We start from the raw sequence: 13047 nt of genomic DNA on the forward strand, positions 1-13047 counted from the left end.
AAGTGGGTGTTGAATTTTATCAAATGCTTTTCTGCATCTGTTGAGATTATCTTGTGGTTTTTTTCCTTTATATTGTGGATGTGGTATATCACATTGGTTGATCTGCATATGTTGAACCATCCTTGTACAGAGCTACAGTAATCAAAATAGTATGGCATTGGCATGAAAACAGACATATAGCTCAATGGGACAGAATAGAGAGTCAAGAAATAAATCCACAGACCTATGGCCAATTATTCTTCCACAAAAGAGGCAAGAATATACAATAGAGAAAAGACAGTCTCTTTAGCAAATGGTGTTGGGAAAACTAGGTAGCAGCATGTAAATCAGTGAATTAGAACACTCCCTCACTTCATACACAAAAAATAAACTCAAAATGGCTTAAAGACTTAAATATAAGGCAAGACACAATAAACCTCCTAGAAGAAAACATAGGCAAAACATTCCCTGACATAAATCTTAGCAATGTTCTTCTAGGGCAGTCTACCCAGGCAATGGAAATAAGAGGAATAAGAAACAAATGAGACCTAAACTCATAAGCTTTTGCACAGCAAAGGAAACCATAAACAAAACAAAATGACAACCTATGGAATGGGAGAAAATATTTGCAAATGATGTGAGTGACAAAGGCTTAATCTCCAGAATTTATAAACAGCTCATACAACTTAATAACAAAAAAACAAACAACCCAATCCAGAAATAAACAGACGACCTAAACAAGCATTTCTTCAATGAAGATATATGAATGGCCAATAGACATATGAAAAAATGCTCAATATCACTAATTATCAGAGAAATGCAAATCAAAACTACAATGAGGTATCACCTCACACTAGTCAGAATGGCCATCATTCAAAAGTCCACAAATGTTAAATGCTGAAGAAGATGTGGAGAAAAAGGAACTCTCCTACATGGCTGGTAGGAATGTAGTTTGGTGCAATCATTACGGAAAACAGTATGGAGATTCCTGAAAAAATTAAAAATAGACTTACCATATGATCCATCAATCCCACTTCTGGGTATATATGCAGAAGGAACTCTAATGTAAAATGATACACGCACTCCAATGTTCAGAGCAGCACTATATTACAATAGCCAAGACACGGAACCATCCTTAATGTCCATCAGCAGTTGATTGGATAAAGAAGTTGCACATTTATACAGTGGAATACTACTTAGCCATAAAAAGGATTAAATAATGCCATTTGCAGCCACATAGATGGACATAGAGATCATCATTCTAAGTGAAGTAAGCCAGAAAGAGGAAGAAAAATACCATATGATATCACTCATATGTGAAACTATCTTGTTCAGTATCTTGTAATAACCTTTAATGGAAAAAATAAGAAAACAAATGTGCATGACTGGGACACTGTGCTGCACACCAGAGATTGACACATTGTAACTAACTGTACTTCAATAAAAAATGATATTGGGAAGTTGAGAGGAGGTAAAGGTGTTCTCATTACTATCACCCTGAACACCATCCTAGGTTTAGTCAAATGGAAGAAAGAGAGGATAAAATCTATTTTTAGGAAGATAGTCTATGCAGCAGTAGAGGAAGGGAGAGACTAGAGATAGGGAGACCATTTAGAAGGCTTGTGCAACTATTTGTAATATTTGAATCCCTGATGATTCCAAATCTAGTGATTTATTCTGAAGAAGTAAGCAGAGCTACACATAAGAATATATGTAAAAAGAATACTCCTCATGGCATGAAGTTCAAGTGTGAATTAGTGAAACTCTCACTCAGACAAAGTACCCTGTTTGTCAGTGAATGAGCAGTTATAAATTTGAAAAAAACATTTATTGGGCCCATATCATGCATTAAAACCCTGGCAAAGCAGGGGGCCTTCAATTCATGTGACAATCTAGTTGGGTAATCAAATAAAGGTTTGGATTATAGAAGATATTGGTTCAAAGACTTTTGTAAGTAGAAGCTCAACTTGCACTAATTCCTAGGCCTTATCCTGGATCGTTGGCTTTAAAATCTCAATGGGATTAGGTCTTGGAATCAGAATTTTCAAATTTCTGCAGGTAATTTTGATGCACCATCAAATTTGGGAATGACTGTGCTTTTATACCTCTTTACCTCTCTGCATTCTTGGGAAATGAACAAGTAAAAAATGCGGAGGTTAGCTGGCTAATTAAAGACCTTCAAAACATACAATGGCTTGTAGGGGACAGGTTTTTAAATGACTTTATATTATTAATTGTTATTCAAAAGAATGCATTTTCAGCATCACAGTGATGCTGTGTCCTAGAACCCTGGATGGTATACCAGCACACCTGAGTGACAGGTGGCCAATGAAATGTGTGCTTGCTTCAGTCTGACTCTTTGAGACCAACCTGTTCTCAAGGTACTTTGAAGGAGCTGAAGTAGTTCTGATAATGCATTACAGAGAATAAAAGCTGTAAGTTTATAAATAGAAGAATCACCATGTGATAGTATAGTCAGGGAAGAGTAAATATTTATAATAATAGCAATCATTTACTGAGCACTTATTGCAAGCCAAGAACTGTGCTCAGATGCATGAACTGCATTTATATCATAAATGCTCACAATGAGCACATAGGAATTTGTCGCAGTCAACCTAGACTGGTTATAATGAGTTAGCAAACAATCCCAAAATAGCAGTGGCTTAAAATGAAAAAGGGTTAGTTTTGCCCATACCTCATATCCACTTGAGGTTTGGCAGGGGACTCTCTTTCCACGTCATTCTCACTTTAAGACATTGGTTGATGAACGCTCCACCATTTGAAATGTAACTGGTTGCCAAAGCCGAGAGAAGGAAAGACAGAGAAGAGTGATTCAGCTCTTCTGTGTGGCCACCCAGAAGGGACCCACCTCGCTTTCTTTTCTTGGCCAAGATAGTTCACATAAACAAATGCAACCAAGGGGAGCAGGAAATGAAATATATTCAAGCGTCAAGAGTCACAGAACTGGAAATACTAGTGAGCTGCACAATATCTGCCACAGTATTATATCATTATCCTTTATTTTAAAATGAAGAACCCAACTGTTAGAACGGCTACAATTCCAGAAACCTGCTAATACCAAGTGTTGACAAAATGTGGAGCAATTAGAACACTTATGTATTGCTGTAGGTATGCAAAATGGTACAGACACCTTGAAAAATAACTTAGCAGTTTCTTTTAAAGTTAAACATATATTTACCATATGGACCAGCAATACCTCTTCTAAGTTTTTACCCTAGAACATTGTTTTGGGAGGTAATTTTGCCCCCCAGTGGACATTTGGCAATGTAAGGAGACATTTTTGGTCTGGGTTATCACACTGGGTCAATGGATATGACTGGTATTTAATGGATAAATCCAGCAATGCTGCTAAACACCTGCAATGGACAGGACAGCCTTCTATATTAAATAATTATTCCACTTAAAAGCCCACTTAGTAATTAACAGTATGATGATTGAAATTTTCTGCACTAGAGAAATGAAAACTTATGTTCACACAAAAGCCTGTACATGAGTGCTCATAAAAGCATTATCCATAATAACTGAGAACAACCTAAGGTCCTTCAGTGGATAAATGGCCGAACAAGCTGTGGTACGCCATACAACAGAATACTAGTTGGCAGTAAGAAGGAACGGACGGCTGATGCATGCAACAACGTGGATGAATCTCAAATGTATCATACTAAGTGAAGGAAACCAGTGTCAGAAAGCCACTGCATCGCTTCATTTATATGACATCATGGAACAGACAAGACTACAGAGATGGAGAGTAATGGTTTTCAGGGGTAAAATGTGGCAGAGAGTGGAGAAGGAGAGTTTGAGTACAAAGGGGCCACATGAGGGAAGCATTGGAGGTGAGGGAATTGTGTCTCCTGATTTTAATGGTGGTTACACAAATCCACACATGTGCTAAAACTCATCGTGCTATACACCAACTCCCCCGAAAATGGAGTTTTATTGTATGTAAATTATTTTTTAAGTTGACCAAAAAATTTAAGTAAGAAAACACAAAGGAAGAAACCCTAAGAGTCTTGTTTGTGACCCAGCTCGAAGTCGCAAAGTAAGTAGAATCCAGGTCCATAGCGCACTTTTCCCTTTTGCATAAAGCTGTCTACATAGGGAGGGACAGTGAGCTATGAGCAATCTTAAACGACTTTTAGGATCAAGGGTATTTGCTGTTTAATTGCATTCAACACTGTTGTGAGTGTTAAGTTTACTCATGGTAACATGTATACCCTTGTAATAATACCATGGCTGTGTCTAAAACCCAGATGCAGATTAAAACCACTCTCCTCACTCTGACTGCCCCTCTCCTCACCCATGCAGGATGCTCAGGGGTGAGTGTGGAGACATGAGACATGCCAACCAGGGGAGAGGCAACAGTCTTAGGTATAGTGTACATGCTACAGGAGTGATAGAAGCGGACACCGAGTTTCATGTCATAGTGTTATTTCAACTCATATCTACATTTTATTTTTTCAGGCCTTCGTTTTGTAATACTCTTACAACTTTTAGCTCTAATAGTGAGCAGTTGCCTGAGGTGCCATAAACAAGACAAGGAAGAGCTGAATATCAATGTTTTCAGTGTATTTTGCATTTGGAACAAGGTTAATATAATGCATCATGTTAATAATGAGATTATACTAAAGAATCTATCTCTCTCTCATTTGAATTTTTGATGCATGTAGTCAGAGGCTATTCTAATCAGCTCTGGTCACCTCCTGACATTTTAATTGCTGAAAAAATTGTTATTGCTTAGGAAATAACTTGAAAAGGACTTGATTTAAAAAACAAAGAGAAGTGAGTTTGGGATTTTTTTTAAATAGTTACTCCCAAAGTAAGTGCTCAGATGGCAATTTTTCAAAAGAAGTAAATAAATAAACATTAGGGTTGGACACTACCTCCACTATGACTAGTCATAAATGACCACAAAACTGATTCTTGGAGTCCATGGAAAACTTTTCTGAATAATGCCATCTTCTGTCCATTTCCAAATGAAATGGTCTTACCTCCTATGTTCAGCAATTATTGTACAGTTCTGCCAATGAAAGCAAGCCACAGTCTTGTAACATTGTTTAGCACCCCTTGAGGATTTACATGTATAAAAACAGGCAGAGCAGTGGTCTGGTTTTCCAGGGAGTGAAGATACATTTTTCCCACACTCTGCAGAGAAAGGTCCTAAAACAAATTATGCTAATTACAAGCCATGGTGAGCTAGGTCTTTTTCTTCCACAGAGAAAAGAGAGTTGATGAATATGAAAAGAAAAGGGGACTCACATGTATTAAGAAACTGTTACATGCCAGACACAATACCAGATGTTTTAGACTTATTGTCCTACGTGCCTGTAAAATCCTCCTCAAACTCTGTTTATCAGTCGAGGTTCAATTGCAGAACACAAACACTACTTTGGTCACTCAAAGTTATTTAACAAAACTTAAACTTCACTGGGAGGTCTGAAGGAGGACTGCAGGCTGGACTTACAGGAATGACCCCAAGAACAACATTGTGGAAACCAGGGGAGCTGCTCTTGCTGCCACAGTCAGAATAAGTGGAATTGTGTCCCAAAACCCTCACAGACATGAACAACACTGGAACTCTGCTGCAGAAAAGTCCAGTGTCTCCACAACCGTACTTAACAGTAACACAAGCCAAGAAATCACACATTGGTCTCTGCCTTGCAACTGCATTTCAGATCCTACACAAATGCATCTTATTGATGGAATGTAATTCACTTCTAAATGCTAGCTGCAAGGGAGTTTGGGAGGTGTAGTTTCTAGAATTCCAGCTTCTGCAGTCCTAAGAAGACCAAAAGGATGCTGAATGCCAACTACCTAATTCACTACACCCTGTGAAGTAGTTAATGCTACTCCTTAAATGAAGAGAAGTTAGATAACTTTAACAAGGTTATACAAGCTAGAGAGTAGTGGTACCATCATTTGAACCAACGTTAGTCTATCACCAAAATTATTTACTGGGAGTTTACTCTACATTTTCTTTCTTACTCCCCTACTGATGAAAATCCTATTCCTCAGTCAAAGATCAAATGCCATCTTGTGTTTCCCAAAGTCTCTACAGTTGGAATTAGTCATTCTTTCCTTTGCTTATATTCTCTTTAAAATTACAATTCATTTTTACTGGCATTATCATTAGCTGCCTACACATGATTTTCTGACAGTAGATGGAGAAGTCTCTGAGGGTGGAGGTGTCAGCTCACTCATATCTGCAACCCTGCTTACATAGCAAAGGGCCTGTCACATACAAATGCCTGGTAAGAATGCTGGCACTGCTAACACAGTGTGCAGAGGAGCAACTGGTATTAGAGTGCATTTCCCCAAAATATGTGGGGGGAGTTAGAGAGGAAGAAACGAAGGAGAGGAGAAAGGAAAGGGGGAAGGATGGATGGAAGGGAGGGAGGAAAGGATCTCTACCTCACTTCCCAACTCATTCGTTGTTTGGCACAAAGGTGGGGAGTACATTTTCCCCCATGATCTGAGATTAAAAACATGGTTTTAGAGGAGGGCAAAGAATCCCTTTAGAACACCTTAGATCCCTTTAGAATATCTGCCTGAGAACCTTCTTTCATAACACAAGTGTAGACTCTCTGTATTTCCTATTTATGAGTCATCTTTCTAAGGATACACATGTTCTTCATGAGAAGTATTCATCAGAGGGATTGTCCTTGGTAAGGCCATTGATCAGAGGCTAAAACATTGTTTCAGTCAATGTGCCAATGCTCCTTGAAAATACTTCCATGATGCAAACACCTGCATCACTTTGTGTTTCTCCAAACATGTCAGTAAGTGCTCATATATAATATATGTATGCTTTCAGCATATATAATATATATGGACATATGTGATGTTTGGTATTCCATGCCTGAAAGAACAGCTGATTTATCTCCTAACTCTTATGGACTGTTTTATTATTCTCAACAACATCACATCCATTCTTTTTGCATGCATATTTTATAGCACCTTGATGGACTTATTTGATTTGGCTCAGTGTTTTAATGACAGCATGGCCATAAGAAGTGCACATTAACTTACACAAATCATTTATTCAAGTCACTTCAGAGTGTGATCCTGCCTTCAGGTGATTTGTGGACTGTCGGTCCTTTTATGATGTACAAAATAGCATAGCCTGCCCTATAAGGCCATGGCCCAAGAAAAGCTAGTGGTGATTCCTGGATCAGCAGGGCAACCACCTTGAAGGGGCTGCAAATTGTATACATATAGTCAGTCATTGCCATCAATCATCAGAAGTGCATCATTGGCTTCAATTCCATCTGATTCTTTTCTTCTGAATTTCAGTTTTCTTATAGGGAGAGTATAAGACAGATTATGGTGACAGTAGGTCAGATTCTTGGATTCTAAAAGACCATGTGGCAGTGGGTTGGTCTTAATGAATACTAACTAAAGAGTGATATGGGCAAGTAGGTCTGAGGCTTCACTTTGGTTAATACTTAACTTCTTTTTCCCTCTGAGTTTTGGAGAAACCAGTCCTAAACTCCAAGGTGTACATCCTTCTCCTTTTGGTGCCCTAGTTTTTGTCTGGTTAAGGGGAGTGATCTTGTACCCTAGGGCAAAGAATATTCATTTGTAATAGTGTCACTCATCCTTCTCACCATGGTGTCACCTCAGATGATCTTACCTGGCTTCATTTAAAAACATCTTTGATGTAGTGACAGTCTATGGAACTTTGCCTGATGCCCAGAGTAACTTGTCCTATTAAGGTCAGTGTTTTCTCTGGATTGCAGTATCTGAAACACATGGATTCATTTAGCACATGTATTCTTTTAGCACAGTTTCTAGGCAGTCTAGTACGTGCCAGGCATTTGATAAGACGTGGGCTCTGTTTTTAAAACCTCTTTAACATCAGTGCATGTCAGAATCACCAGTAGGTGACTACACATTCCTAGATATGAAAATCTCTAAATAGAGGGCTCAGGAGAGCACTAAACCTCAAGGAGCTCTGTGTTAAGAAGCTTATGATCTTTCCAGGGCTGTTAACCTGGATTCTAATTGACATCTCTCTAAAGTGCTATGGGAGCCCAAAGAGTGCAGTGGCAAACTCCATCTGGTGTAGCTGAGGCCAGTCTTCCCAAAGATTTGACACCCAGCCTCTTTCTCATCCCTTGATTTTTTTCAACTCTGTCAGATAAGCTGCTTTCTCCCCTTCCCACATCCTGAGTCAAAATAGCTCTGTCTGAGGTTCTGAAACCTGCCTTCTACGCGATCATCATATGAAATAATACCAAGGATCTGGAAGAGAGTCTTCTGTTTAAGTTCCAGGTGAGTTTTGCATTTCCTGATGATCTCTTTTATTCATCACACCTGGGGGCCAAACAAATAAATTAACACAACAGGAAACTCAGGCCCAAAAAGGCTCGGTGACTCAGCCTGGATCACAAAGTTCATGTCAGGACCAAGACCAGATTCCAGGCTTCATCATATTGAAGCAGTTAGTCTTTCCATGACAGTGGATCCCCTCTGATCTCCTCTCTTTGCTTTCAAAGATTCTCCTTGTGCATTTTAAATGATTTGTGATCATCAGAGGGGTTACACATGAAGATTCAATGTTCAGGACTGAAATTTTCACAATTTAACTTCAGTAGAGATGAACTTCTTAACCTTAAGACTGTATTTTGTGTGTGTGTCTAGCCTTAATTAACAGATAATAGTTTTCCTTTTGTATTAGAGTTTCTTGCTGACTTTTTTGACTTTGTATTTTATGTTTAAAAATTACTATATTATAAGCATCAGCATCATTCTTTGTCACTGTATTTGAATGTCTTTAGAGGTGCATAGTCTTTTTCTGAGTAATGTGCTCCTATTAAAAGTGATTAGCATAACTTAGATTAGACATTATCTTGACTTTCAATTTTATATACATGTGTGTTGTGTGTATGTATATATATAACATCTTGTAAAATTTTGTACAAAAAGACTGAGGCTTCATAGCTAACTTGAAACTCCTTCCTATAAGATTTCTTTGAGAATGATCATGAATGTCCAGCATCAGCCCTCTTGGGCAAGAACTGAGGAGGCTGAGTGACTACATAAACATTGAGTCATGCCCAACAGAGTTGCTCATGGTGTTGTTTGTAAGAGAGAGTCTTAAGGTCAAGCAGAAATATAAAAATACCAGGTGGTCAGATTGAGCCATGCTGGGTCAGGAAAAAAAGAGGAAACAGATCTTTTAGCTGGAGATTAAATAAGCAGCTAAATCAAGGCCACAACTCTCTTGAATTCATTAAAAGGGAGGCCAGAAGATCAGGAGGCATATCAACAAAAACCAGACAAAAATTGCCAGGGCTCCTAGTGTGGAATAAGGTCAGTTCCAGGCTAAATCTTGTAATCTTAGCCACTGAGTGCCTTTACTGGGGACTTGGCACCCTCATACTGGGCGGGGAAGAAGACAGCTGCTTTAGGCCATAGGCACCTTCTGAATAGTAGATCAGTTTCTTCCAGAAGCAGTGCCACAATCATGCATTTATAACCCACAGCAGTAAAAATAATTTGAGCATTATGAGAAAAAGTAGACGAGATTCTAGTGCTTTATGTAAAAACCTTTAAATTCCCATTTCATTAAAAATTCCTCTCTGCAGCTGGTAGCAGAGATTACCATGATTCACCATCTGTGCAGATTAATGTTTACTAAAAAAGAGAGAGAGGGAGAGAGCAGCAGTTAAGATGAATGCTTTCCCAGATACAACAGAAATCCAAAGTAGAATATCTTTCCCTAACTTTTTTTTCATCTCACACCTGTTTTATTTGAATCTTGATAGAATTGTTTAAGGAAAACTCTGATTTATTTGTTTTTAAAAGACTGAATAACGTAAACACTGTGGATCATCATCAGTTTGGCTTTACATTTATGCAAAATTCACATTGAAGGGCTTTTAGAATTTGCTGGAAATAATTAAGCACCTTTGGCATTTCACTTTTACATTTCCCTTTCTTGGAAGATTTCCCTGCTACTTGCATCTTGGGTTCACAAGGTAGAACCTCAGATTCTGCCTTGGGGGACCACTGATTGACAGTTGCCTCCAAATCTGAGGCTAATCAGTTACAAAAGTGCATCTCATCCACAGACTGACTTAGGTCAGTGGACCATTGGACTGTTGTCTTCTGGTAGCTGGAGTTTGTGGTGAACTAGTAGAACAATACAGGTAGTTTATGTTGTTTTAAGAGCACTTGTGCCATGAGAGATGCAGACTTTGCTTTAGTTTAATCCTCATAATCACCTAGAAAAGCAAACACTATTAGTAGAAGAGACTGAGACTTAGAGAGTTTAAGGAACTTGCTGCATGTCAACAAATGAATACATGTAAAATTGATCTCTAAAGTCAGATTTGTCTCCTTCTAAAGCCCATGCTCTTAACCATTACACTCTACAGTCTCATTCAATAGTTGTTATTTTCCATTCAATTTGGGTGCTTTTAGACCCAGTTTTAACACTGGGGATTTCATTTCCTTGCAAATCATACTTTTTCCTCCCAATGTGCCGCAAGTCATCATTACCAGCAACAGAGAGCGTCTTACTGCAATTACACTTGCTAATCAATTCTGCATCAATGCCCAGCATTATAAATGTCTAGTTACCTATATTCTATTGGCATGTAGCCTTGCTTATTACCAAAATGAGCAGTAGCCTCAATTTTAGAGGCCCTCTTCCTAGCAGCACAGGGGAGCCAAGGAAATATGTCAATTTTGTTGCTAACCAAATAGAAATAAACCATCGTGTCATTTCTCATGCTGGGGATTCATCAGCTGAGTGCAATCCAGGTATTTCTGAGTTTTCACTTTTCAGTCAAGGGGACTATTTGAGGAACTATACTTCTTACTGTTATTTTTAAAATTTCCCTTTAATTTTTCTCTTAACAGTTATCTAACTGGCAACAAAAAATATTTTCAGTGTTTCTCACGGGATTTAAAAGCCATTAGATGGGGCTACATTTCTACTAAGCTTCAAAAAGTAAACACCGTAAGTCATGTGACTGTATCGGAAGACACCCTGGGGTTGATTCCATGGCTATTTGATTGCCCATCTGGAAGGCAGTTTGACAGTGGCTGAGAAATAAATGAGCCAAACAGGGTGTCCTCCTGTTGCCTCTAAAGGAAAAGCTGCTGATCATAAAGTCCAGGGAGTATCCTGAGTGTCAGTCAATCCATCTTCAGGGTGCAGAAGGAGCGAGGTCTCTGCTTCTGCTCTAGGTCCAGAGAAGCCTCTTGCTGGAGATATGCTGGAAGCATGGTCCAATCTTGAAGAAAGACTGACAAGAGCCAGATGAAGAGGACACAGGAAAGAACTGGAGTTTAAAACTAGTTGCCAGGAGAAACAACCACACAGTGATGGGGAGGAAGAGGGAGGGTGGTTACATGGAGACGCTGTCACATGATCTCCAGCTCACCTTTAAGCAAGGCATGGAGATAGCACACTAATTTCAGGGCCTTCTCCCTGCTAGAGGAGTGCCTCATAGGGCTCAACCTAGCACCCCACTGGGGCTTTCTCAGCTCAGATCTGGAAAGGGGGTGTCTTTGAACAGGTGGAGTCAGGTTAGGATTAAGGACAGTTGAGGTGGGCCTACTGGAGCAGTCAGTAACTAGCAGGACATGATGGGGGATTTTTAAAACATTGCCTTTTGCTTACTAGGAAATAGCTACTTTTTTTTCTCCCTAGTTTTGCTACTTTGATCACTCATGGCAGTAAGTTTCTAGGGGCAGAGTCCACATAAGATTGAGGGAAGCCAATAGCTCACTCACTGCAGCATTTTTATAATCTTCCTGTCCAGCCTTCTGTGAATGGTTCAGAGGCACGTGGTCTCAACTTTATAAACCAATATGATTGATCTGTTTGTGCAGATTTGTCCACCTCAGTCTGTCAATATTTGACTGTGATTGCATCTTGTTCATTTTTTGTGTTCACCAAGACTTGGTGTAGACAGCCTAATGTCACAGGTGGGAAGAACATGGTACCTGAAGTCTATAGGTTTGTGTGGTTTTTTTTAAAGAATGTTTTTTTTTTAATTGGAATATAGCTGATTTATAATGTTATGTTAGTTTCAGGTATACAGCAAAATGATTCAGATATGTATTACATATGTATATATTCTTTTTCAGATTCTTTTCCATTATACATTATACAGGCTTGTGCTTAAAGCCCAGTTCTGACACTGAAAAGGTGTGGAACCACAGGCAAGCTTGTGACCACCCTTCATTTCCTCATTTATGAAATGAGAAGAATGACTCTTACTCACAGGGTTAAATGAGACAACACATATAAATTTCATGCTAAAGTGTCTGGCTCTGAGTGCTTATGGGCTCCCTTTTCCTCCTCTCTGTGGCCTGGACACCTCTCCATGCTTGGCAGCCGAGGTATTTAGCTGACTGGCAACCCTTTATGGAACATCTCCAGCCCATTCTAGAGAGCTGATCTTGTCATAAACATAGCTTTTAAAATTTTTCATTAGCAGAGAGAAGACTTAGCCAGTTGGGAAAAAAAAGAAGCCTCTGTTTGGTAGATTCATTCATTCATTGGAGAAATTATTATTGAACTCTTAACACATCCTAGGTATAGGTTTAAGAACTGGAGATACAGCCTTGAATAGAAATAGACAAAAATCCTCACCTCTTGAAGCTTACATTCTAGTGGGAGGAGGCAAGCAAACAAATAGCCAAATTATATAGTGTGTCAGGTAGTGATGAAGGTCATGGGAAGTGAGGTGAGAAGTGCCAAGGTCCAGTGGAATAATGGAATCTTGAATATGCCAGTCACATCGCAGAATGGGATATACAGACCCTGAGGAATATCATTTGGGTAAAGAGACCCTAAGAGGGAAAACATTCTGCCCATTTCCCATCTCCATTGTCCCCTAGACATTAGGTTCCTCAAGGCAAGGAACTGTGCTTTCTTATTACTGGTATCCACAGCCCCCAGCACAACATCTGACACATACTAGGCACTCAGTAATTTTTTTTGTTGAATCAAACTGCCCCTCGGATGTCTCTCAGCAGCCAAAGTGCCCTGTGGCACCTGAAATATCAGTCTGTGTTAACAACTCTACC

The 13047-nt window shown here is 39.2% G+C and overlaps 1 protein-coding gene across 5 annotated transcripts in view; it reads left to right on the top strand.

The window, feature by feature from the left end:
- CA10 (carbonic anhydrase 10) overlaps positions 1-13047 on the top strand; it is a 531376-nt gene that overhangs the window by 289313 nt on the left and 229016 nt on the right. The window contains exon 1 of one of the 5 annotated variants that reach the window (XM_074342773.1): positions 7966-8271. The exons of the other annotated variants lie outside the window; for them this stretch is intronic. The gene's annotated coding sequence lies outside the window, so the exon portion shown is untranslated. Of the gene's footprint in view, positions 1-7965; positions 8272-13047 lie in introns of those variants that run through there. 5 annotated transcript variants of the gene reach the window in all.

The sequence above is a fragment of the Camelus bactrianus genome, chromosome 16 (genome assembly GCF_048773025.1).
Source record: "Camelus bactrianus isolate YW-2024 breed Bactrian camel chromosome 16, ASM4877302v1, whole genome shotgun sequence".
NCBI lineage: Eukaryota > Metazoa > Chordata > Mammalia > Artiodactyla > Camelidae > Camelus > Camelus bactrianus.